Source organism: Corvus hawaiiensis, chromosome 15 (genome assembly GCF_020740725.1).
Source record: "Corvus hawaiiensis isolate bCorHaw1 chromosome 15, bCorHaw1.pri.cur, whole genome shotgun sequence".
Classification (NCBI taxonomy): domain Eukaryota; kingdom Metazoa; phylum Chordata; class Aves; order Passeriformes; family Corvidae; genus Corvus; species Corvus hawaiiensis.
Genome location: NC_063227.1, coordinates 20612850 through 20638933, shown reverse-complemented (window position 1 = coordinate 20638933; position 26084 = coordinate 20612850). Strand labels below are relative to the sequence as shown.

Here is a 26084-nt window from a genome sequence, read left to right as displayed (position 1 = left end):
GAAGGGATGGATTTTAGACAGTGAGCTTTATAAATCAAAGCATGTCTGAGCAGATTCTCATTTTTTAATAGGGAGAGTAGATTTACAGTGTGCCTAAATATTCTTGAATATTGAACAGCTGCTTTTTTTAGAAACTTGAGGGTCCTTTTTCATGGTAAGCAAGAAACATGCAGGTGTTAAAATAACCTTCAGCTACCACAGATACAGAACAATTATTCCTTTCTGCTTCAGAGCTTATGACAGCCTGGAAGAGGTGAGTTTGCTGGCCTCATATTAATTACATGACAACATTTGGTACAAGGTTCGAAGAATCTTGGAGACTAGCAGCAAGTACTATAAATGGAGGGAAAAGTTACAAAACTTTTGGTTCATTGATTGTGTGCTTTTAGTTCTCATGCATGTGTTTGCTTTTCCTACTTCCTGCTGCTTTGAGCATTTTTCCTTACTTTTATGTTTGGGTGAATTAAGAGGTATGTGGTGATGATTGATGCAAAGCTTTTGATTTTGAAGCTGAGGCAGTAATGCAGATTGCTTAGCAATTGCTTTACATACCAGCTCTAACTTTTCCAGGGCTATTGAAATAATCAAATGGTGCAAGCAAGACAGAGTGACAATAGAAAAATCCATTTAGTCTGTCTTTTGTGAGTCTTCAGATGTCTGTGTGCTCCTATCACAGAGAGTGTTAGATGGTGCCTGATGTACAGGTAATTTCCTGTCTCCAGCTCTAGCAAAGTCCATTATTAATTGGTCCATCTGGGTACCTGGATTTTTTTAATCCTTTTATTGTCTGTCTGAATGCATTCTAAGGGCAGATTCTATTTAACAACTTGGTTTAAAAAGAATAGAGCACTGAAGAAGGAAGCTTTAGGAGAGGGCAGTTCGTGGGTTTGGGTAGCTGCTCCTTCCCAGCGCCCAGTCTCCAGTGTACCTGTGAGCTGTACTCATGTCATGAGGGGGGAGTGGCACATTGCTGAGTCCTAAGAAGAGGGAAAGTTTAGGAATATTTGAATAATTCAGAGCAAATCGTCATAATGTCTAGTTGTATTTCTGATGAAATTTACATTAAAATACTGTGAATTATACTGAAAAAGGGATGAGGTTAACTTCACAGTAAAATGTTAGAACTTCAGGTGAAGCTGGCATTCAGACTCTGTAGTTGGAACATGTATACAATTATGGCTTCATTACAGTTGCTTCTTCCATGTCCACCCTTGTGTAAGAACAGCATACACATACTTAATGAAGCCCTGGTCCTTGTGAGATCTGCTGCTTGCTTTGCTGTAATGGTAAGATGACTTGAATGAGGTTGTCTCTCAATAATTTCCAGCAGAGACTATTGACTGTTTATTACAATAGGTTAGTTCTTAACGTTCACATGTTGTTTATTATACAAAGAAATTATACTTAATATTCTAGTGAGAAAAAGTTTTAACTACTTGTAACTTCCATTATTTTTAATAGCACTGCATAATGCTGTAGAACTTAGTATGATGCTCCATAGGAATCTACACTGTCAGTACAGTATAAATTCCACAAGCATGCGTTATCCTAGGAAGAAACAAATTTCTGTTGCCAGACTTCATTGAGCAAAGAGAAAACAGGTATTGAGTTAAACATAGAGCTGTAGAAAGGTGTGTGCTTAACCTCAAGCACAGCATATGGAGTGCTAGCAAGCGATAGCCGGAATAGCTGGACCTTGCCTTTGGCCCAGATAACTCCTATCTGTGGTTTCAGTTCCCCCAAACTGTTGTGGAGTTTGTTTATACTGAACAGCTTACAAAACTACACTGCTAACAAACTGTGCATTGAAACCACTGTAATTATCATTCAAACTCATCAATACTTTCTACAGAGAGACTTTCAAAGTGACTTTAAAAAATAGACTATAAAATCTATACATTTTTAAGTGGAGGAAGAGGACTCAAATTACCATGGAAAGAAACAGGCAAAACTTCTTGAAATTCTGTACCCTTCCAGCCAGTCATGATAATAAATGTGCTCTCTGGAAGACCACAGTCACTAAAAGGAGATCCTGGTGCTGGAGTTCAAGTCCTTGACTCTCGCTGCCCTCAGCTGGGTTTCAGCTGTCATTGATGAACATACTTTGGGGGTGTATGCTTCAATGTGGACTCGTGATGAGCAAGTACTCAGCTTCCTGTTCTAGCTTTGGGATTTTTACATTCTTGCACTTTCTTGGCTTTTTTGACTGGCTGATAAACTCAATAGAAAGCATTTAATCCCTACAGACAAGCTCTGGCCTACAAATCACTTCTGTGCACTCATGTGAGCCAATAGGACTGTGCCATTTTTGTGGGCACAGAATAACCAAAGGACAGGGACCTTCTGAACAGAAATAAACTTATTTGGTACCATCTGCTGTGGTTTTCTACATTCTAACTGTGACAGGAGTGTGCAAGAGGTTTTCCTCTCATGTCTTCAAGATGGTGCTCAGACAGATGGAATGTCTTTTTTTCTACATACTCAATTTATTCACAAGTAAAATGGAGTTAAAAGTAATGACTGGATCCATTTTCCTCCAAGCTTAACTTTGACCATAAAATACTTGGAACTTTTACATGGAAAGGTACTAGATCAGCAGGCTGTAAACTGTAAGAATCTGCTAGCAGTGTGTGCTATTATGTACTGCTGTGCATGTAATAAACTTCTCTCTTCCTTCTGCCACTGCTGACAGGCTCATCATAGTGATCATCTAATTCACACCTTAGAAGCTGGATGAGAGATTGTCACAGGAGACTTGGTGGGTGTAACAGAGAATCAGGATCCTAATTTTTTCCACTAATCTTACATGACTCTTCGTTTGTAATATCAGCTGGATATTTTACATCTCTGCTTATCACACTTGAAAAATCTTTCTACTGAAAGTGCTTGATGCTTTCCAGGTGAATATAGTTAGTGCTGCACTTTTCTTGTAATCAGTGCACACATGCTTACTTCAGATGTGGAAAGTGACAAAGTAAGATTCTGTCTTAGTGCATAATTCCTAATAAACTGTCAAGATGAAAAAGGCAGGAAAGCAGGTTAGGGCAGAAGAATGTACCTGTTCTTTCAGGTGGGGAGGAGCATGCCTGTAGACAGAGCAGGATGGGAAAGAATTAAGTCTTTCTCTGATTCCTACTACAATGTGAGATAAGAGAACTTCTGAAAACAGGGTAAAAATTCTGTCTTCCAAATAAATTTTTCAGTGTTGTCTTGTATCACAGTGACTGGGTAGAATTGGTTTCTCTCACTGGCACACTGCTGACATTCCTGGTCTTCTTCTGTATCAAGAAAAAGGGTTACTTTTATTCTGGCAGGCAAGTCAGGATTTTTATCAGCTTCAGTTTACATCATCCGAGGTAGAGGACAACAGCAAGGAGGGTGAGAGGATCTGGTAATTCTGGAACTGACCTCTTGGGAGAGGTAAGGTCTGTTGCTTACACATCATCTGGAATCCATTAGGTAGATCAGAGAGTGGAGGGAGAAGAGATCTAAATGTGGCTAACCTGCTTCACCTGTCAGAGAAGACCAAAGGGGAAATTGTAGCTGAAGGCCTAACACGATAATGAGATAAACCCAAATGGATTTTGTCAGCACAAATGCCAAGCAGGCATTTTAATCAGTAGTGAGTGTTCTTTCCTTCTTTCCTCCCAAAAGACAAACCTAAAATACTGTACTTAGTCCCATGTTGTGATCATGCTCCTTGCTTGGGCTATCATAAATTACAGAGTGAGGCTGAGATGTCCAGCAGGCACAAGGTGCAGCTGGATTGTGAGTTCTGGGGACAGTCCAAGAGCACCAGGCATCAGCACTATCCTTTCCTCCTTTGGATCTTTTGGGAGGGTTTCATTCCTGATGAGTCACCTCTGTGGAAGGAGTTTGGAAATAACTGGGTCTCTGGAAGCACAGTACCTGCAGAGCGTGACAATTAGAGGCTGAGTTAAGGAACGTGGGCTGCTGTGACTGCCAGCCACTGAGCTTGACCAGCCCGCCCGAGCAGTTGTCAGCACGGTACTGTGAAATGGAGCCTGAAGGCTCTGGCACGGGTTCCTTTTTGTCCTATTCATCCAGGCTCCTTTTTAAAAGAATTCCAAGGCCCTTTCCTTCATTTTTCACACTTCCCTTTTCCATGCTTTTCAGTCAGTAGGGAGGTACAGAACTGCCCATATGCTGCCAGTGCCCTGGGTGATCATGTTGCCCCTTGTTTCTAGCTAGAGCAGTCAGGACAGATGTTAGTCCATCCAGCATATTATGCAAAAGCAGGCAAATCAACAGTCACTCAAAACTGTTGTAAAAAAAATGCAGAATTCTCACGTTGTTCTTCACATGGCTTTTCTCCTGAAACTGAAAATTGCTGTATTATGGCCCTGATTTTTGTGAGTATATTTGCACAGCTTTCAAACATAGTGTGCACAGAGCTTTTTCTTCTGTTTGATTTAAGGATAGCTGCCCTCATTTCAAGGGTTGTTTGATCAGTATTTTTGTCAGGAAAATGATCTGTGTGCTTATGAAGGGAGACTGCTTGTAAGGTCCAGTTATTCATTTGGGATTTATAAGCATAGCTATTATTTGCTCAAGGGCAGAGACAGCTCTTGCACAATGTAAGGTGAACTTATTTGCCCATATATGTATCCTATAGCCTTTAAAATTCCACTTAATACAGGTTATGAGCACTTTTTGTTCTTATCTCATGAGGTAATAAAGCAGCTTGAATAATTTATTTCAGCCTGTTGCAGAGGCCTGTGTGTGAGTAACTGTGACACCCAATGAGGCCTATGCTTGTTTGGTTAATTTTTGATTGAAGCGGAACAATTTTTTCCCCTTTGTCACTAGGTAGGAATGAGGAGTCTTTTTGCTGTGGACTAGTGGAATCCCCTGTTTTATTGGGGTTTAAACACCACTTGTGGAACCACAAATTCCCTGGTATCATGATTTGGATTGGAACTCTTGTAAAGAAAAGAGAATCTTTTTCACTTGATTTCTTTGGTATTTTATTGAGAAAAGACTTCTGAGATGTTGACACAACAATGATTACACAATTCTATATTCACTCAAATTAGGACTATGAAAATATTTATATGAGTTTCAAAATCACAAAAACTGTAAAAGCTTCTCTCCACCATGCTGAAGCACTGCTTTGTGGTGTCCGAGAAGTCAAAAGCACCTACAACCTCTTTGGCTACTACCTCAGTACTCTGTGACTGTGAGCAATACTCTCCAGTTGTGCAGACCAGGCAGCTTCTTTACTTAAACACCCAACAAAGGAGTTAAAAGTAATAGTAATAATTAAATAATAAAAAATCCTCACACTTCATGTCCCAATTGTATGAACTACTTTTGCCCCAGAGATCAAGAAGGTACATGAGCGTGAGGAGCGGATTTTGGTGTTGAGAAGCCATTAATCCATAGTGAGCACAGCCAGGCCCAGGGCGTGGACACTGAGGCTCGCCAGGAATCCATATTCATATTCTAACTAGATAAAAATATTTGTGTTTACAAATACATGGTGATGCCACACAGTGTAAATGTTTGGAGACAGTATCCTGAGAGGCTCTAGAGGGACATTTTAAAGTTCCAGAGCACCTGGGAAGTACACAACTGCACCAGCACAGATTTTATCCTCCTAATTGTAAAATCACAGAATCACAGAATGGTTTGGATTAGAAGAGACCTTAAAGGTCATCTGGTTCCAAACCCCTTGCCCATCCACTAGATCAGGTTGCTCGAAGTGACTCCACAAAATTATGAGACTTCTTTTCTCAGGCAGGAACTGGTAGTGTTTGTGTGTCCCCAGGGAAACTGTATCAGCACAAACAAGGGTGAGCCCTGAGTGCTGCTGCTGTGTTGGTGGACGGAGCTGCTGTTCCTGTGTCAGTAATGGTGTGTGGCCCCATGGCAGGGGTGGTACCACCATTCACAAGGGAACGCATGCTACTGAAAATTCCTACCAGGGGAATTGGTGACCTGATAGGAGAGTCACTCTATTTACAGTTTCATCATCTCAGATCTTCTTGAAAGGTTAGGGGAACTTCTGTGACCCCATGATTCCCACAGAGCCCACTGTGGTGGACATAACCTCGCTGGGCCACTCCCTGGACTCTGTTTACTAACTAATCTTAAGTCCATATTGACAGAATGTCAATTTTATTTTTGTACCTCAAAACCATCTAGCTTCTGGCTTGTTATTTAATCTGAGTTTGCTGTACTGTGAAGTGGAAAAAAACTTTTTGCTTTAATCTGTGGTTTTCCATTAAATACCTGACCCACTTTTGTCCTAACTGGAATGCTTCTGTGCTTAAAATTGCTTCCTAGTTCAGTTGTCTTGGATTCAAAGGATTTTACCACTTGTCAAAATTGTCCCTTTTTTTGGCTTTTGTCCTGACCTCTGAATTGTTACTTAAAGAACTTCTTCTATTGTGTCATTTGAAAAATGGTAGAAAAATATGAATTCAATAAACATCTCAACAATGTTGAGATGACCTAATTCCGACATGCTCTGAAAGGTGGGTTTTTTCTCTAGTTCATTCTTGTGAAAATTCTACTGTACAATATGCATATTTTAGGAGGGGAAAAAGAAGAGGTACTCCATAAAAATGTGACACATCTTAATTTTCATTTATCATATAGTTCAAAATATTGTGCTTTCTATAGCACATTTTAAAATTCTTTGAGCACACAATGTCTCACAGACAGTCACTAATTTGTAATGCCTTGGTTAATATACACTGAATTAATGTATTTCATTGAAAATATAGGGAAATAATGTTCTTGTACATCAGTGGTGACATACTGTAGTTCTGCTAGAGGTCACAGTGTTATACACCATAGGAGAATCTCAGTTGTCTTTTGAGGTGGAGGATCATTGCCTTGTATGAACCAAAACGCAAAGGATGAAGAGGTAGCCCAGAAAAGAACACGAGAGGAGGGCCTTGAGGATCCCACTTCAGGAGGTATCTTCCTGCATCAGAAAAAAAAGCAGAAAGGGAGCCTACAGTAGTGAAATAGTCTGAATAAAAAGCATTTCTATAGCATCTCAACAGGTTAAATAAAGCCTTGGGAATGGTCAAGGTTCAGTGGACCAAAGAGAAGTTATGGACCAGAGGGCTCTTCTGCATTCCTGTTTTTCCATGGCCAGTCCTCAAGGGTCTCCCTGTGTGGGACCAGTGGTCATGCACAGTGGTCATGCTGATACCTGCAGCAGCAGCTGAGGCTTTCTTTTGGCAGAGGGGAATACATTGCAACTCAAGGGGCATCTGGTCTAGGACAGCATGTGAGCTGCTCTACCAGTCTAATATTACTTGAGAACATACTAGGATATAAAAGCAAATCATTATACAGTACTGGAATGGAGGAGACCCAAATCTCTCACCCATGTGAACAATTAGCTGCTTCCTTTACCACAGCCTAAGATGGTTTTCACCTTTGTAAGTAAAAATAGCTCCAGTAGTTGCTTTCTCTGGGTTTTTCTCCAAAGAATATGAATGTTTTACTTGCTTCCAGTTGACCTAAGTTTGTTTCTTAGCAGGACTGTGTGCTAGCTTTTTTCTCCTTGTCAGGAGGAGCACTGGCTATTCCTGGTGATCTGCTCACCATCCTGTGTCCCTTACCTACTGTCCAACACTTGTTTTCCTCAATTTTTCTGTTGTTTATAAAACTTGAGGATCCTATGTTGAGGCTCCCTGCAGACCAAGAGGGTTTGAAGAACAGTGAGGTTCTTCAAATTTCTAACACTTGCTTGTCCCTGCAAAGATGTTTGGGAAAAACCTGTGGTCAGTCCTGCTCAGAACAAGCCAACCAAGCCCTGCCACATGCATCCTGTATGGACACACTGGGAATCAGCCAGCTGTACTGGAGCATTTATGCTCCTTTTCACCTCTTAAAGGTTTCAGTAGCACTCCCTGTAGCTGTTTGCACTTTTGCTTCTTGATTTTAAAAGCAGCTTTTTGAGCTCAGCTGCTTAGAACTCCCAGCTGGGCTTCTTAAATACAAAAGGAAAAGGTTGAAAGGAGCTACCATTGATCCTGAGCAGAAAAGACAATTCCTGACACAACATTCACATATTGTTGAGAAGAAAGAAAAATGTGATGAGACTTATAGGAGAAACTTGCATACTACCAGTGCAAACATCAGAGACAAACTAAAATGTGTGGCCTGTTAATCATGTCCTGAAGCCCTGTCTTTTAAGTTATGATTACTCCTGGCCTCTCTCCTGCCTTCATCCCTGCATCTTGATTCTCCCACATCTATTCAGTGGGAAAAGAAACTGGTTCCAAAGTAAATACCTGAGCAGTGAGCTAACAGAGCTGGCAGAAGCACAGAGCCTGCTTACTGAGCCATGGGATGGCATCCCCCATGCCAGTAGGGATAGTCTTCCACTTGTCCGTAGATGTCTGGTCATACTTGCAAAGGAAGTTGTTGGACTGGATTTCAGTTTTACAGGCAGAGATGGTGGGACTAGTCTTCAGATGTCCTACAGCTCTCCTCTTCACAGAGTTGGTTTTCTGCAGTCCTAGATCAGCTTCCTGAGTCCAAGTTCCATGGGACATTGGTGCTGACCCTGCAGAAAGTTTTGAAGATCTGTCCTGCACTGTATCTTCAGGTTTCTCATTTTGTTTTCAATGGGGAGGCCAGTTCTGCCTACGAATGGGCTTCAGAGCAATATCTGTGAGAAAAGCTTTTCTTCCTTGTCTCTGCTTGGATATTTGCCCAGTGATAATAATAACCTGAATTGCTGTGCATCTGGTCAAATAGCAGGTTAACAGGACCACACTGAGTGCCCACAGCTGCTGCTGTATGGGAAGAGCTTTTTTTTTTTTGCTTAATGGAATGTTCAGGCTATAGTAATTTGTACATTAGTACCCTTGTGAAAACAGTTCTGAATTGCTTGAAAACTGGCATTGCAAGCGTCAGAAAACCTCCAGGACAGGCTGCTGTAGGCTTCAGCAAAAACTTTAACAGTCCTTGGCTAAAAAAGCGGCATTTACTCTAGGTCATAAAAGTAAACACAAATGCAGCAAATCCAATTACTGTGGAATATCAAACATCTGAATGCAAGATGAAGGAAGTCGTACATGAATGCCTGACAAGAAAACTATTGAACATATTAAATTATACGCCTCTCCCAGAATAGCTAGAGTTTTAAAAAGAATATAGCACAGCAGTACGCAATCAAGAACAAAACTACAAGCCTGGTGCACATCAGACTTAGGACAACTTACTCGCAAGGACTACTTTGAAAGTGAGAAAATAGCTTTGAACTCCACGGTGCGCCATTGTGCAAATACACAAATTACATGCAAATTACAAAGCAACCTCTCAGTAAAAGTGAAGGATTATGACAGCACCCTCCTCTATAAACCAGGACAAAGGCAGTGGAAATAGAAAATTCCAGTGGGAGGAATAGCTGAGCACAGGGCCAGCACCCCAGCTGGCTCTGCTGGCTGGCTCCAGATTTACCTATAGGAACAGTGCTGATGTCAAGCCGAGTCCTTTCTAGTCACAAGCTACCAGGTACCCCATAAAGCATTTTTTATCCAGAATATATACAGGACTCTGTAGCAAACTTAGTGAAGTACCAAAAGCCAGGAAAGTAGGAAAAAGGTACACCTGCATTGAGTTCTAGGCCTGTGCAGTAGCAGGGTAGTTGTTAATAAATTGTGCTCTCAGGAAGCAGGACACAGCCCATGCTGCAGGAGGAGTAAGTTACCTCCAGATGTGACCCAGGAGTGTCCCAGGATGCACCAGCAGGAACACAGAGATAATTCAGTTCATTCACGAGAGTAGGTTTGTGCTAAAATATTGTGTGTGAAACTAGACCCAGACTGGTGGAAATAGTTCAAAACACCATCACCACCACCACCACCTGCCATCCCTCACTTTTAAAAATTTTTATTATTTCCTGTGGTATAAAGTGAGTACTAATATTACTAATAAGTAATAGTGAGTACTAATACACAGTACTACATCCTGGCAGAATGTAGCCAGGATGGCCATGGCGACTGGAGAAAATACCCTTTTTAGGCAGTTTCCATATCAAATACAGAATATCTGTTTGCTGTCAGTGATTTCCCCAGGCTCTGTGTGACACTGAGCTGGCAGGCTGCAGGGTGAGCTTACAGCAGCAGAGGCACAGCCATAGCACAGACTCCTCTGGACCCAATTTGATCCATATGTCAATCCCTCACTGGATTCTGGAACTGTTTTTCTTCCAACACAGAGGCTCCACAATCCCTCTAGGCAATTTATTTCAGTGCTTTGTTACCTTCAGTGAAATCTTTTTCCTCATACCAGATTGATTCCTGCTAAACTTGAAGCCTGTTGCTCCTCAGATCCACCAAGGACATGTAGAACAGATTTACCTCTTCTTCTGTCCTGGTCTTTACTGTACTTTTCATTTGCTTTTGGCCTCTTCTTTCTTGAACAACTTCAATTTGTTTAGATCTTGTTTATTAGACTATTGATCAATCTCACTGGTCTGGATGTTCTTTAATAGGCTATTATCATTTTGGCTGTACAGGACCCAGAACTGGATTATACTCAACTGAGGCCTTGATAGCATGGAGAAGAGTAGAAGGGCTATTTGATTTGTATTGTAAGTGATGTATTTGTAGAAAGAATTTGCCTGTTATTTGTAACATATGAGTTTTAATTCCTTATAGCTCCTGAAATTTTTAATGCAGCTGTAATTCCAGGAAAATTCTTTCTTGCCCTACATTTTTGCAGTGATTATCCTAACGTAGGGGTAGATGTCTAGCTTTGTTCCTCTTGAATAGAAACCTCGTTTTGTTTGTTTCAGACTCCAACTTTTAAGATTTTTTTTAATTTACATTTTCCCCCCTTTCCCAACTTGGAATTACTTGCAAATATAGTAAGAAAATGAATTCATTTGCCATTCATAATGACTGATAGCAGATGTAAGGCAGCCCCTGATAGGGCTCAGGTTTGTTGTATCTCCTAGAGCATGAATCTTTGACACTACTCTGAGTAGTTTTTCAACTAGTTCTGTATCCATCCTAAGACTTTCATTGAGACAGTGTTTTCTTAGCTTATATACAAGAAAGTGAGATGAAATACTGTAAAAAGCTTTAGAGGAGTAAAGATGTGACACAAAATCTATTGTCGTACTATTGAAGGAAACGAGATTGGTTTGACACCAATTACTCTGAACAGATCCAATCAGGAAACCACTCATTTTCTTGTGATTCTCTGTCTGCTTACCCATTGTTTGGGTTTATTTGTTTCTAAGAACTGCAGCTAAACTGATAGATAGAGACCTAATTCCCCGTTTTCTCATTTTCTGCCCCTTGCAAAGACAGGAAGTGTATTTATCTTGTTTCAGTCATCGTGTTCTGAAGAACACTGGGTTGCCAATAACTGCTGACACCCCTGAGGTTTCATTAGCCATGGATGTGTATCAGGCCCGACCAATTTCAAACCCTCTGACTTATCTAAATGTCCTCTAACCTCTCTCTTACCTATTAAAAAATCCAGTCCCATGTCATTGATTTTATCAGTTTCCATACTTTTAGTTAGAATCCAGTTTGGATGATCCCTTTTCTAGTTGTTTTTTTCCACATCATCTAAGAAAATATTTACTTAATTCAACAATCTTGTCATCAATGCCATGTTTTTTCCAGGCATATCTGTATGCTACCACTTCCTAGAGGTGGCTGTTTTTGTTGCTCAAGGTCATTCTTTCACATGTTCACGCACACACAAAAAGCTGCGTTCCCCTTATCCTCCTGTTTTGGCAGTCTGGATTACTAACTCTTTACTTTTTTTCCCAGCTAGCACCTTATCCTAGAGTATGGGTTTCAGATATTCATTTTTTAGGTAGTCTGTTGATTGCAGAAACCAAATACTTCCAGCAATCAAATAATTCCCCTCTTTACAGCTCTCATGCTAGCAGGCCAGATGACCTTCTTCAGAGCACTTGGAAAAGTCACATGCAAACTGCAGGCCACTGCACCCTGGCTGCAAGCCTGTTGTGTGCCCACTACTCTTTTGAGAGGCACAGATGCAGTCAGGCATCTCATGCTTTTCTTCTTCATGCCTGATGACTCTTACAGTGACAGCTGCAGAGGCAGGAGCAGGAAACCTCAGTGGAAGAGAAATGGTAGGGTTAAAAAAAATCCCCCCCCCCCCAGCTGTGAATTACTATTCTGTCTGGGAGGTATTTTCCAGACCCTGCACCATGTATTGTTTATTAAGAATGTAAAGCAGGTTTGATTCCAGCAATGTATTATAGCAACCATAATGGTTATCTTCACTTTGTTTGTTTATCTATGCAGAGTGGTGGGTTTTTTTTACTCAAGCCAAAGTGTTTAGATTTACCCATAACTCAGAAGCTTTGCATCTCAGCTATGTCACGGTTTAACCCCAGCCAGCAACCAAGCCCTATACGGCCTCTCTCTCACTCCTCCACCAGCAGAATCAGGGAGAGAATCAGAAGGGTAAAAGCTAGAAAACTGCTGTGTTGAAATAAAGACAGTTTAAAAGGGAGACCAAAAGTTATGCATACAAGCAAAGCAAAACTGTTGTCACTCTTCTTTGCTGGTCTTAAATACACCAGGCTTTCCTTACTTCAAAGATAGCATAAAGGCTTTTGTGTGTTGGTGTTCATCATAAACATCACAGGAAATAATTTTAAACTCATGATACAATGCTGGAGGTTTCAGTTATTCCAAATTAACTCCCAAATTTCCTAATCAATAGTTTGCCACTGATTTCTTCAAAAGAAAGGTACATTTCAAAACACGCCTTAGCATACAACCAAAGGAGTTGTGCCTGAAAAGTGGGGGGACATTCATTGGATGGGAATAATTTCTAAGTGATCAATCTGTGATTCCATGTGAACAGAATCCCCAAACCTTTAGCTTGAGAAGGGATGTGAGGATTGAGAGCTGTTGAGAGGATGGGATCTGGTTTGTAGGGAAAAGCCTAATACTGACTTATAAACTAAATACACATGAGATCAGGATGGCATTCCATAGCAAGCTATCAGGCTTTCTCTCATTTTCAAATTCTAAATGAAAATGTTTGCTCTTCTAGTAATGTTAACTTACAAAAAATTGTGCCACTCAAGATTTTTGCTTTTTAAAAAATAAGGTACAGACAATGTCATTTCAGTTATTCTTTATTCCAGAGACAAGTCATAGCATAGACCTGTATTTACAGGGACCCACTCAGCTAAAACATATATTTTACTGTTTTTTCAGTGAAAGCCTGGCTTTCACTCAGATACATTCAGCTTAAATGTTCCTAGATAATGGGACTAAAGCATCTGTTGGTGTTAATGATGATTTGCCGCAAGCTCTGGTGCCTGTCATCCCTTCTAATAATAAGTGAATTACTTATTAGTCCAAGAATTAATTAAAACAAAGAGGTGGTTCTTACAATAAAATTGATTCCAGCTACTCATCTTGCCAAGATCTGTAATACATGCAGTATTGTGACAAAATCGGGTCTTAAGTGAGGGAAAAAAAGTCTAAAAACTTGGATTTTAGACTTGATATTTGTTTAGTCATTTAAAATTTGTGTAGCATAAACATAAAAATTGGGATTATGAAAGCAGACAAGGGAATTCATCCATGTCAGTTCTATGTATTTTAATGAGATGGTAACTAGACCCTAACTCCTGATGTCTTGGCAGGGTTCAGTATCTGCGTATAGAGTACTCCAAGGATTTTGTCGTGCTTGCTATAAGCACCATGAATTAATTGGAAGGTTGCTGTATTTAATGCAAAACTTGAGCCATTTGCCTGAATTCTTTCTTTTAGGTTTGTATGGTTTGGTTTTCTTTGGTGAAGATACTATGAAAATTGCAATGCTGCCTGTAAGACCAGTGGGGAATATATCAGTCACACACCTCTGTTATCACTGCCTTTTAGCTGGGGACGGGGAGGCTCATCCTGAGATTTGAAAGAGAAATGGCCATGCTCCAGCACCCAGCCTGGGAACTGTAGAGCACTGCAACTCCCCTTGTGTTCTGCTTTCCACACCCAGGGACTCTGGTAACAGTTTCAGGGTTTGACCCAGAGACACTCCTTGAACATTTCAGAAGCAGAAAAACCTATAATTTGTAAATTAATGTACTTTTTTTTAGATAAAAATATCTAATAAATAATTTTCATAAATTACTGTTGCCCACTAGCCAAAGAAATAAGCCGTTTTAGGCAACCTGTTGTAACTATTTGTAGCACAGAAAACACACAGATGCCTCCTTTTGGATCCAAGTTTTCTAACAGCCTGATTTGTAAATAAGATTTGTGTATTCACACAGTCCTAGTATTTTGGCTCGCAGGAAATGCAGTCATCAAGCTGCGAATAGTTTCCCACACTTTCATGCTTCATTTCCAGGGAAAGACTCGTGTGAATGACTTGAGGGGAAGGAGCTGCTGAGACATATAAATACCTCTGTTACAACACTGCTGCTTAGAAGCGATCCTGTGTCTCGGTGCAGTTCTGCTGTGAGCGCTGGTGGTGTCTGCAGGAAACAAATCTAAACAGGATACGCACAAAGCTGTGCAGGTAGTAACAGAGCCTCCTGTGTGGAGTGAAGGTTACACGTGAGCAGAGGTATGGTAAGTGTGTGTGCTCCCCTAATGTCATTAAAAGTAACTAAGGCTAATCTGGCTTCCCACCTGAGGGCTTTGCAAGCGCCGTACAGGGATGTCTGTATCTGAAAGTGTGTGATTCACACACAGCTGGAGAGGTGCTGCTCTTCAATGAGAGCAGCTTTGGTTGGCTGTGGACTTACTGCTGTAATAATACATTGATATGTCATTATCTGCTGTCATAATAGGGTGTCTTCTCCCCTGCACTGTCTGTAGGTTTCATGTGTTTCAGGGATGAATTGTGATCACAAGGGAAGCATTGTGCTGGGGTTTAAAGTGTGGAATTGGTGTTGGATCTTTTTGGTTAAAATATTTATGCAGCAGAATGGTCAAACTCCTTTATAAATTTGACACCTTTAAATAACTAGTTTTAGCCAAAAATAAATTACTGAAAGTGACATATACACAACACATTTCATTTGAGCTCCTTTTAGAAGTTAAGGTAGTTCACAGAACAGTAAGAGCTGAGTCTTGGCAGGTGCTGAGGAAACCATGAACTAAATTTGGGGAGCCTGAGAAGAAACTTCCAGCCCAAGAGGCTGGAGCACTAGTCTGGTTTGGGGGTAAAATTCCTTCCTTTTGAAGTGAGATTTGAGTGTGTGCTCCCCTTTCCCAAGAGAATGTATCTCCTCCCAAGAGATACTCTGGTCCAGGTCTCTTTCAGTATCATTAGTTAGGTTCAACATGTAATAGAGACAATTTTAATATTCACGAAGCCAAAGAGCAAAAGGTATCTTTGGCAAGAGACTCCAAGGATAACTTGGCTTTAGAAACCTGAGGCACAGGAAAGCAGTTTAAACTTGGGTTTGTGTGTTGATGAAAGACAGGATTCCTGGTCCCCAAACTTTGAAGAGGAACTCCAGGAAAGGCTTCATGGCAGTAAACACCTGTTGGAGGTAAGTCCCTGTGTTACAGGATCTTTCCACAGGGCGTTCCCACCACCCTCCTGCTGCCTACACAGAGTGCAGCTGCTCCAAAGCCTCCGGAGGGCCCCGTGCTGTGGAAAGCCTGGCCCGTGGTTAGGGTGGGAGTTCCTTTAAGTACCTGCTTACTAAATATAAGCCGTGTTTAATCCTGCTCCTTGCCATCACTAAAGTGATATCTAAAAATGCTTTGCATTGGGATTTTCCTGCCATTTGAGCTGTTTTACATGAAAGCCTGTGATTACAGAACGATAATGTTTTGACACAGTGATAAAAGCCAGGAAATTCACCATCAGTGGTGGTGTTTCTCTTTCTCTTGCCTTCACTGCTTGACAGTTCTTGTGTAGGCACTAATTGAGTAGAAATGACAATAGCAGTTATAACCTTCTGCTTTGGTACACATTTTAGCATTCCTTCAAGGAAAAATGTCCATTAAGAGTAAATATTTGTATGTGAGTGATATGTGTTACAGAATCGCACAGCTTGGAGAATCTGCTGTAAATATCAACATCCATATAGGTGAGATTAGGGTTTTTAATTTCTCTTGCAGGTTTTTGGCATAAAAGAAGTATAATGAATTCCTTCTCTCTTCTTCCCTAGTTTCATGCTTTTCCTGTTACAATAATTGCTCAGAAAACTGAAGTTTAGATAATGTTCTTTACACAATTACTATCAATTGATTAAATAGGCCATTTTGGCATTGAATTTTTCCCCCAAAAAAGCCATTGAGTTTTTGTCTATGGTTCATTACTGTTTGCAATTAGCTGGGTGGGAAAAGACATAGAAAATGCTGATTTATGTTTCATGAATGACAGCTCCCTATTTCTGATTGCTCCATATTTGTGGTTTAAATCCTGGTTTATTAATTAATAAGTAGAATTTCTCTCTTTGATCATTGATACAGTCACAGAATACTGAATATTTAAAGGTAGTTTTCAGTTAATGTCTAGCACATGTGCCGTATCACAAGTCAAAGCATCACCTTGAAAGATCTATGCTCAGTGAATAAGTACAAAAGATGCTCACTGTCCTGTTTGGAGTGAATGTACTGTTGGTGAAAGTGACAGGTTTAATACTGATTTGGACTGATCAACTGTCAGAACAGACTATGAAATGTCTCCTAAAATAGCTGCTGACGAAATTCAAACAAAATTATTTTTAAAAGTTACCCATCTTAATAGCCAGACCTGAAAAGGAGTATCCTGGTTTTCTGAAGTCCTGGACTTTTCCGAAATTGTCTGGATTTTGGTACCTCTTAAAGTCAAGTTATTTCATTAAAACAATTAGTTTTGACTTACTACCTAATTAGGGGAAAAACAATACCGCTCAAAACCAACAAACAAAACCGAAAAATCAACTCCAACTTTCAACACCAGACAGTGCCAGCTCCTTTTAGGTTTTTGGTGGTTTCTGAGGATCTGCTTAATGTGACAACTGTTTGGTTTCCCAAACTGTCAGCATTTTGTCCCAGTTCATGCATAGCAGGTGAATTCAAAGAGAAAACTGTTTGGGATAAGGGACAACAGTTCCTCCCTCCATGTAGTGTTTTTCTGTTCTGTGTGTGCTAAGGGAATCCTTGCATTCAGAGGCAGTGCCTTTCCCAGGATTGGGGCACCAGCCCAGCCCGGGCCCGAGTGGGGGCAGCGCTGCTGGAGGGAGCAGGAGGGGCAGGGCAGGGCAGGGCAAGGCAAGGCAAGGCAGGGCAGGGCAGGGCAAGGCAGGGCAGAGCAGGGCAGAGGTGTCGGCACCACTTGCAGGAGCCGGGCAGGGCCGGCAGCGTCCCCGGGGCCGGGACAGCGCTGGAGCCGCACCTGCACCGAGCGCTCCCTCACCTCCAGCTTCAGCTGCCGCCGGCAGAGCCGTGCGGAGGTGGGAGCCTGTCAGTTCCCGTAACTCAGCCCGCCTGTTCGGAGTTTAGTTGCAGCTGGTTCCATTAAACCTGGTAGATACATTCCAGGGTAATGAACACCTGAGTTTGCAGCATGTCTCGATGTGTGTTCTGGGGGTATATCTATCTCTTTGCTGAATGCTAGCAAATACTTGCTAAATATTTGCTAAACATTTGCTTATATACTGTTAGTCTTACTTTTGGGGTCCATTCACTATTCAGCATTTCTGCTTGGGAAAAGTGTGTTTGTGTGAAACATGGCCCTTTTGAGGAGCAGCCCTTGCTGCTGGGTGAGCACCTGAGCTGAGTGCTGGTGCACGGAGGGCTGGATACCAGGTCAGAATCCTTGAATAGTGCGGAGGAATACTTATATGCAGTACACCTGTCTCAGGTATGTTTGTCTTGTTTATTCTCAAGTAAAACTCTTTATTTAATAGTCTATTTCTACAGATACCTTCAGGCTAAAAATTTTAATGTGTGACTTTCAAAACCTTTTTGTTTTTTGAATGATATTGAGTGCTTCTGAAACAGTTTTTTGTAAATTGCTTTTTCTTTATTGCTTATTTAGTTCTAAATAGACTTTCTAATTGTTTTAGTGTAGTAAAATCTTGAGTTCCTTGCCAAGGAGTTTGTGTAGCTGCACAGGTGGATCAGGCTTGTAGAGAGCAGGAGTGCTCTGGAGCTGAGCTAAATGCATTGCTTAGTTTTGACTTCAGGCAAAATCCTGGTGGACAGTAGAATAAATATTAGTAGCCTGCCGAGTGCAGTATGGGAGGTCAGCTTGTTCTGTTCCCAAAGAATATAGCAGGAGATAAAGGCAGGGGAGCAAAGCAGTATGAACTGAGTCATAAACTTAGTTGTGTGGTTGTCTCTTGTGAAAGTAAACAGTAACTTGTTTAGGGAAAAGTTGTACAGTAAAAATATTTTCTTTAATATTTTCTTAATCCTTAGAATTCTTAGCTTTTGTAAAATTAGGTACATATTACGTACGACTGAGGATTTGGAGTAGAATAGAACAAGTTCCTATCCTTGCTCTGTTTCTGTCTCCTCAAAATCCTTCATGATCCCTCTTCTCTAGATTCTCCAAACCTTGTCTTTATTACATCTCCTATCAGGTTAAACCACAGCTGCCATGTTACTGCAGTTGAAAGACAGAAAAGAGAGCCTTCATTAACAATGTTCAAACTGAACTGATTCATTTAGATTAAAATAACAGTGAAGATGTAATTACTTGGATTTTTACTTCATTTTCCACCTTAAATGGCTGCTGCTTGGGAATCAGGGAAATCCCTCTGGCAATGTGCTGAAACAGTTAAAAGCAAATTTGTATGCATTTTGTTCAGCCTAACAGTCTGGAGGTTTAGAAGATAAGAAGTACTTCTCAGCATGAATGAACTGTGAAATGCATTAGAGAATGATGCTTTTGATGAGAAGTTACATTAAAAAATCCACCCAAACTTCCATTTTAAAATATATCACAATGTGTATTCCTGCAGAGAAGTCTTATTTTTTGAATTTCAGACTGTTGTATCAAACACACTTTTTAAAGGTATTTTAATGGCAGTTTACATCTGAACTCTCCCCTCCAACTGTGTAGGGGAAAATAATCTATTCTTGAGTTTTCCTTGCTGAAGATATAATAACCCTTGAATATTCTAGGCCAAATGCCTTCCCAGAGTGATGCAAGGTTTTGGCTCTTAGAGGTTGGTCTGAGCTGAGGAAAGCTTTCCTGCAGATGGCATTGCAAACACTGCAGCGGAGTGTCACCAAGCAAACTTATTTCTTGGTTCCTTGGAGGGTGATAAGTGCTCCTTATTGTCCAGAGATGAATATAACACCATTTTTCTAGCCAAGGTGCATGTGACACAGACACTGTAGGTACCTGGACTACTGCCTACATTTGTTCTAGGAAGTGTGTGAAGTAAGTTATATCAGGAAATTAATTGAAATTCTGGTAAATTATATGCAAACATAACCAAAAATGGTTCTCTTGAGGCACTGAGAGAGACTGATAAAATTCAACTGACCATCATGAACGAAGGTCACAAAATGTAAGTTGTCAAGTCTAATACCTTTTACAAGCTTAGTGCCATTTAAGTATAATAGAAAATGAAATAATTCGGCTTTCACAAACATACAGTAGAACTCCTCTGAGTGTACTGTGGTCCAGACGTGTTGTCAGGAATCCTTTAAAAAATATAAACCATAATGAAAAGGAAAGTAACAAAAAGAAATAAACCCCAAGACAAGTGATGCAAATGGAAACATTATTCACCCTGACCAGGGTTATTAAACTTTTTATCTCACTTAATGAGTTTTCTCACTTTTATGCTTCCAATTCTGTCCCCCATCCCACTGAGGGGGAGCAAGGGAGCAGCTTCATGGGGCTGAGCTGCTGGCTGCAATTAAGCCATGACAGCATGTGACAGCCAGCTTGATCAATTCAAAACTTAGCATTTTCACTTTTGTCATGTGGAGTGCCTCTCAGAGCACACTTAGGATGCTGGGAAAGCAGCACCTATAATTTTCTAGTGTGGCTTGTAGCTGAGCTGGGAAATGCACTGCATGCATCAACGCTCATTACATATTGCCCAGGATGAGAGCAGAAAACCCATGCTTGTGGTCTTCACCTGGCAGAAATGCTTCACTCTGGAGCATGAATTTCATTGATCACTCTTTATACACTGCCCTTCCTGAGGGCTGTGATGAACGTGTGTGCACTGAACCTGGCTCACGGTTGCTGGGTGCTAGTTGGGTGGTCCATGGGAACTGCTGGTTTCTGTTCCTACAGCAATTAGCCAAAAGACCCTGTGATGCAGCAATGTAGTATCAGAAAAGCTGTGAAGGAAAACACAGTTTTCAGTGAAGGAAGAGGGGAAGGAAAATGACCAAATCCGATCAATGTTCTGTGCAGTGCAGGGAGGGATTGATTTCAGTGACCTGACAGCTGTCTTAAAATCTGTCCTATATTTGCTTTAGTAAACATGGTTTTTTTTAAAGAAATGGCTTCATCTGAATGAAAGTAGCAAAACCTCTTCTACATATAATGTACCAGATTGCTTAGTGACAGCAGGTATAGACATCTCACAGGGGAAACGTAAGAGCAGGGATAGTGCAGGTAGCAGCTCTGGCTGGAGACACAGCACAGATGTGCTCTTTGTGCCTGCTCTGAGGATAAATAAAAGACTTTTAATCCGTAGAGCTTTTACTTTTTTTTCCTTAGCAGTTCCCTCAAAAGACGCAAGTTTCTTTAATGTATGTTTTATACAAACTTGATTTAGAAGGCAAATCAAAGGTTACTCTGCTGTAGCAATGGATGGAAACATTCCAAAATCCCAATTCATCTGTTGTCAGAAGTAGCAAACAACCTAATTTCTCATTTCAGTGCCATCAAATAATTCAGCATTCAAATTAATCATAGATCTCAGGGAAATAAATAATACAATTATGCATGAAATAAATCATGGTTTCTGTTCAAATGACCCTCCTCATTTCTAGTATATTCTGATTCAGCAAATCTTCAACATGAAATTAGCCTGCCCAGGAAGGTTGCTCACAGCAATGCATTGATGGCAAAAGTGTAGTACCTGTGTCCTCAGAGATGAACCAATGTTCTTGCTTGGTTTTTCCTTTATAACATAGATAACAAAGAACTGCAGAAGGATCATGTAGCTAGTAAAGAACTGAAGCATCTAAAAATAAAAAAGTATCTAAGTTCAGGTCTGCAGGTCCAAGATGTGCAACTGACAGCTGAGATTCTACGGAGAGAAATAGAAAGTTCCTGTTCTATCAGTTTGAAGCTGGAGCTATGGAATTTTACCCATAAAAATTCAAGTGTAGAACAGCTTGATGAGGTAAAGGGTCAGAAAAGAGATCACTCGAACTGTTGCTCCAGCATTTCATTATAGCTGCTGTGACCATATAACCAGTACTTAGTAGATAAAAGCTTTTAATTAAACTCATGTCTCCACACCTGCTGGCTATTATAGCATCTTGTCTCATTTGGGGTTTTGTGCCTTTCTTGTGGCAAACTGAAGTCCATTCTCATTTAGTGAAGGTTTTAGCAATAATTCTGTACAGTATGAAGATCAGTCCAAGAGTAATGAAGTGTTTTGCATAAATAAGTGATTGTCAGAATTGATGTTTGTTTGAGCTGCTTGGGGACAAAAGTGATTTGTCCCGTGTTGCTTGTGAGGTGAGTGGGCAAACTGGGAGCAAAACCTGTATCTGATATCTGGATCAGTCTTTCTTTTCTCATTTTGTCTCTCATTTATTTTTCCCTCAGCAAAATCCAAACTAAACCTTTTCAATCCGATCCTATTAAGAAATCCAATTAGTGCTACAGCTGGCAGGGCACTATTATTGCGTTGACTTTTAATCATGCTACTGTGAGAGTGTTTTTCTCGAGCCCTGAGTGTTACAGAATAATTAACTTGAACATGCTGAGGCAGAAAACTTTTCTTAAAAAATAAAAACTCTTCAAAGTATTTTGTATTTACTAGCTGCTTATGAGATGTGGTAAGAAAAAGAGATAAGCGAGCTATCCAGACTGGACAGGTGAGCTTAACGTTGACTTATTTGCAGCAGTCCTCCATGAGTGGAACAGAGTGTCTTGTGTAAGAAAGTGCAAGTTGACTAATAAAATCAGCTGAAGGACTCCAAAATTGAGCCTCCTTTATAAAAGGACTGACCACAGCTTTCGGGGATCTCTGAAGGCTTGTGCAATTGCTTCTTATGGCTGTATCTTAGTTATGAAATGCTTTCTTTTTAATTAAACCATAATTTGTCTAGTAAATACCACTTTTACTTAGGTTTTAATTAGGGAAAAAAACTAATATTGTGCATTGCTGCACATTCAGAGTATACCAAGTGAATAATAAAGAACTGTACAAACACAGCGTCAAACCTTGTGAGTGTTCCTTCATTAGCCCTTCCCCAGACCTCATTCCTACACTTGGGTTTTGCCCATGCTGTCGTTGTCATGGCTATAATATCTATTAACACTGCTGCGATGAAATAAGTAAGCAAAATTTTCATCTGAAGTCCTCTGTAAAATAGGAGTTGGGAGGAATAGAATTGATTGGGGAGGCGGGGGGATAGGGGGAAAGGTCTGGAAAAGTCCTTCCTTTAAGAGTGAACCTGTCTTGCAGAGCACAGCAGAGCCTGAGGAATGCAAGGGCTGTTCTGTCCGTGCTGCCTCTGCTGCCGCTGTGACTGAGTGTCCTGCCTGCTCTGCCAGAGCCTGCTGAGGGAGGAGCCGCCTTGCAGACTGGAGATTTTCACTTTTGAACAATTGAAGTATATATTTTGTCCCAGAACAGTTCCTTTTTGTAAGACAGTAGAAGTTATTTCCTTTTAAGGGGTAGAGAATGGAATTAATATATTGAATCACCAGAAACTTGAAACAGATTCCCTTAGATTGATGGGCTCATCAGGCAAAATGAGGGGCTACCATGAGCCTGTGCTTGTCTCCTCAACAGAAGCAAAAGGACACAAAGCCACTTTTGCCCTTACAATTCACTTCCCCCATCCAAACTGCCTAGATTTAGCTACAAAATTTAGCTTTTCTTGATGCTACAAATGCATTGACCAGTGTGGGCTGTGGCTCTCTGAGGGCAGGGAAGGTGGGGCAGCAAAAACCACTTGTATGCAAGACTTAAGAATCTAAATGAGGGTCAGGGGGAGGTGAGAAAATCTTGGTGCTTTGGCAAAATTTATTGCTCTGAAATACTAATTTTCTTTGACTTTTTTTCATTATTTCTGCTGTCTTTTTCAGTGAAGGACTCTCTTCCCAGCCCCAAAACCCTGCTCTGGGCTTTTGTTGTAGGTAATGAAAAGTTGGTGGAGGGTTTTTGTAGTTATCTGGAAGAGTACCATGCCAATTTTCAGAAAACTGTTGTCATTACGTGATTATATAAACTGTGTAGCTTTTCTGCTATTTTTTTGAGTTTGATTCACTTACTGAATTACTACAGTGACACTTAATCTGGTCTTAAGCCAAGGCCTTTTTATTTAATATTATTAAAAGTCCTTAAACTAAAGTATATATAGATAAATTCAGTATAAAACAGTAAACAAGTTCTTTGAAGTTGAGAGCTATGAGTGTGTTTGACAGATTTACATTGTTTTTTGTTTTTAAATGAGACATGGAAAATTGATAAAGACATCAAGCTATTTAACTTCAACTTGTTTAGAATTATTTATGTACACTTCCCATACCACTCCATCAAACTGTCTTATGAAGTTGAAGGCAGAACCACTTGATTTCAAAAAAACCTCCATGATCTTTACAGAGTGTTTATGAGCATAAATAACGAGTGTCATTGTGCAAGGTAACTCACTAGGTGTTGAGGTCAGTAGAAGTTTGCTTGCTGACTCCAGCACATGTTAGGTCAAACACTGGAACAGGTTGATCTTATGGGTTGAGGAGTCTCTGTTGGAAATAGCCCAAGCCTGACTCTAAACTACCCTGCTGTAGTTAACCCAGCTCTGAACAGTGCTTTCCATCATCTTCCTAGCATCAGTTGTTCTGTGATATTGTGTAAGAAAAAAAAAGATGTTAATGTCTCAATCTTACATGAGAAGAATGAGATGAAATTGCAAAATTAAGTATTTAACAGAAGAAAGAGAACTTAAAGTGAATGTTATATTTTTCTTGGAATAAATCAGGCTTTTCTGATGTAGTCTGATGAAATAAGAAGTGTAAGGATGACTTCATGATTGTTCTGGCAGGGGGTAAAGGAAGTTTACAAACTTCTGTTATTCTGTGTGCTGCCTGTAACGGAGAATGAGATTTGCCCTCTCGGCATGTGATTAGTTTCCATTGGACATGTAGTAGAGATAGACATCCTGGTTTTGACTGTCCTCGTTCATGATAGATTAAATGTTGGCTTTCTCATTACCAGATAATAACTTGGATTTACCATCTGTGAAATAAGACAGTCTTACTCCAGTTGTCACTGGCCGGGGGAGCTCTTCTCTGTCTGCTTTCACAGCTGGATGTAATGCATGTTCTTGCTGATAATGTCAGCAAAGAGATCAAGCACAAAAATATCCTGGCTCAGACTTTGCCAGGTAGTGAGGTTCTTTGCAAAACTTACCAGTGCCATCTTCAACAACGTGGAAGATTTATGTTTAGTGCTGTAAAACTTGTAAGGTCAGACATAAGCTAAAGTGTAAGTGTGGTTTATGATCCCCTCAGAGTTCCTACCCAAGATCTGAAAAGCTGAAAAGAGATTGTATCTAAATACCAATGCCTGCTTCCCTTGACGGGGAAACTGTGTGTTACAGCTCATATCCAAAATGAAGAAATTGCTTGTGATCCAGTGGTAGCTTGATGACTATCTAGGAAAGGACAGACAATCAGTCTTGCTGTAGTGAGTTGTCAGATTTCTCTTTTAGGACAGTGGAAGAATTGTGTTGTTCAGTGGTCCCTTGGAGCCTTGAAGTTTGCTGTGGTTTCCTTCTCAGTGTCATGTTACAAAAGCTTATGTACACAGCAGGTACATCCAAATGCCCTAGAAAATGTGGATTCATTATTTCCTTCTCTAGCCAACACTTAATTACAATTTCAATTGTTATGTAATCCAGAATTTCAAATGAATATGGAACTTCCTAATGTGTATCCAGTCACTTTGAATTAGTCTTCAAAATACCCTGCTCTCTTGCATGGATTTGCAGAAACACTCTTATATTCATCTGTGGTAGGTCTGTATACCCTCATTTATGCCCTGTCTCGGGTTCAGACTTCTCACTGTGATTTTTGTTGTTGTTTTTTGCCCCTGCCCTACAAGGACAGGAGTAGGTCTTTTGTTTCCCCATCTGGTGTTCGAAACAGCCTTGTCTATCCCTTTGTTACTGGTATGCAGTTGTGATTCCAGCTTTGGATGACCTTGGTGCCCCCTCTTTCACACCCATTTTCTGTGCTGCTCTGCACCAGGGAGGTGTAGTGTGTTGCTTCAGACAGAGGTGGTGGCAGTCCTGGGCTCCCCCTCTGATGGGGCACTGGCTTTGTATTCTCTGTCTACCAAGGCTGCAGTGACTCTGGCACTGATTTCCAGGCAGTTTCTCTGGGCAGCAGCAAGGAGGTGGAGTACCTTTTGTAGCTGCATGGGAACTGTCTTGCACTCCAGGACACGGGTGGCCAGTGCTGTACAGAGCTTTGCTGGCATGGTGTAGCTGTGCAAGTAGTGCCAGAGTCAGTAGCAGAGAGTGTGTGCCTGCTACCATGCCAGCAGGAAGATGTCAAGAAGATTTTATCTTCACCTTCAACAGGATGAACCTTTGGATTGTGAAATATGTACCTGGCCTTTAGCACAGGTCACTAATTGTAAGCAATATGAGGCATTTGTTCTGTGCTTGCTGATGAGCTAAACTCATCTCTTGGGATGAAGTGAACAGCCCAGCTGAGCAGGATGTATTTGCTTCTATTTTCCTCTCAGTGCATTGCTACTGAGACTGCTTTCTGCATGAAATCTTATCTAGCAGGAAAATGGAAGTAATGTATTTTCTGCCATTTGTAATGCTGGCAGACAATGTCCTAATAACCTGCAAAAGTGAGATAGAAATTGAAAAATTGGGAGCTAGATTAAGTTAGGACATCATGTGAATCAGTGCATGGACTGTTGCTGTTCTGAAATGTTGTTTCAGTTAAGGTGATAC

General features: G+C 40.7%; 1 protein-coding gene across 7 annotated transcripts in view; it reads left to right on the top strand.

Moving 5' to 3' along the window:
- KCNIP1 (potassium voltage-gated channel interacting protein 1) overlaps positions 1-26084 on the top strand; it is a 292275-nt gene that overhangs the window by 196283 nt on the left and 69908 nt on the right. Inside the window, exon 2 of one of the 7 annotated variants that reach the window (XM_048319705.1) lies at positions 14356-14579. The exons of the other annotated variants lie outside the window; for them this stretch is intronic. The gene's annotated coding sequence lies outside the window, so the exon portion shown is untranslated. The remainder of the gene's footprint in view (positions 1-14355; positions 14580-26084) is intronic. 7 annotated transcript variants of the gene reach the window in all.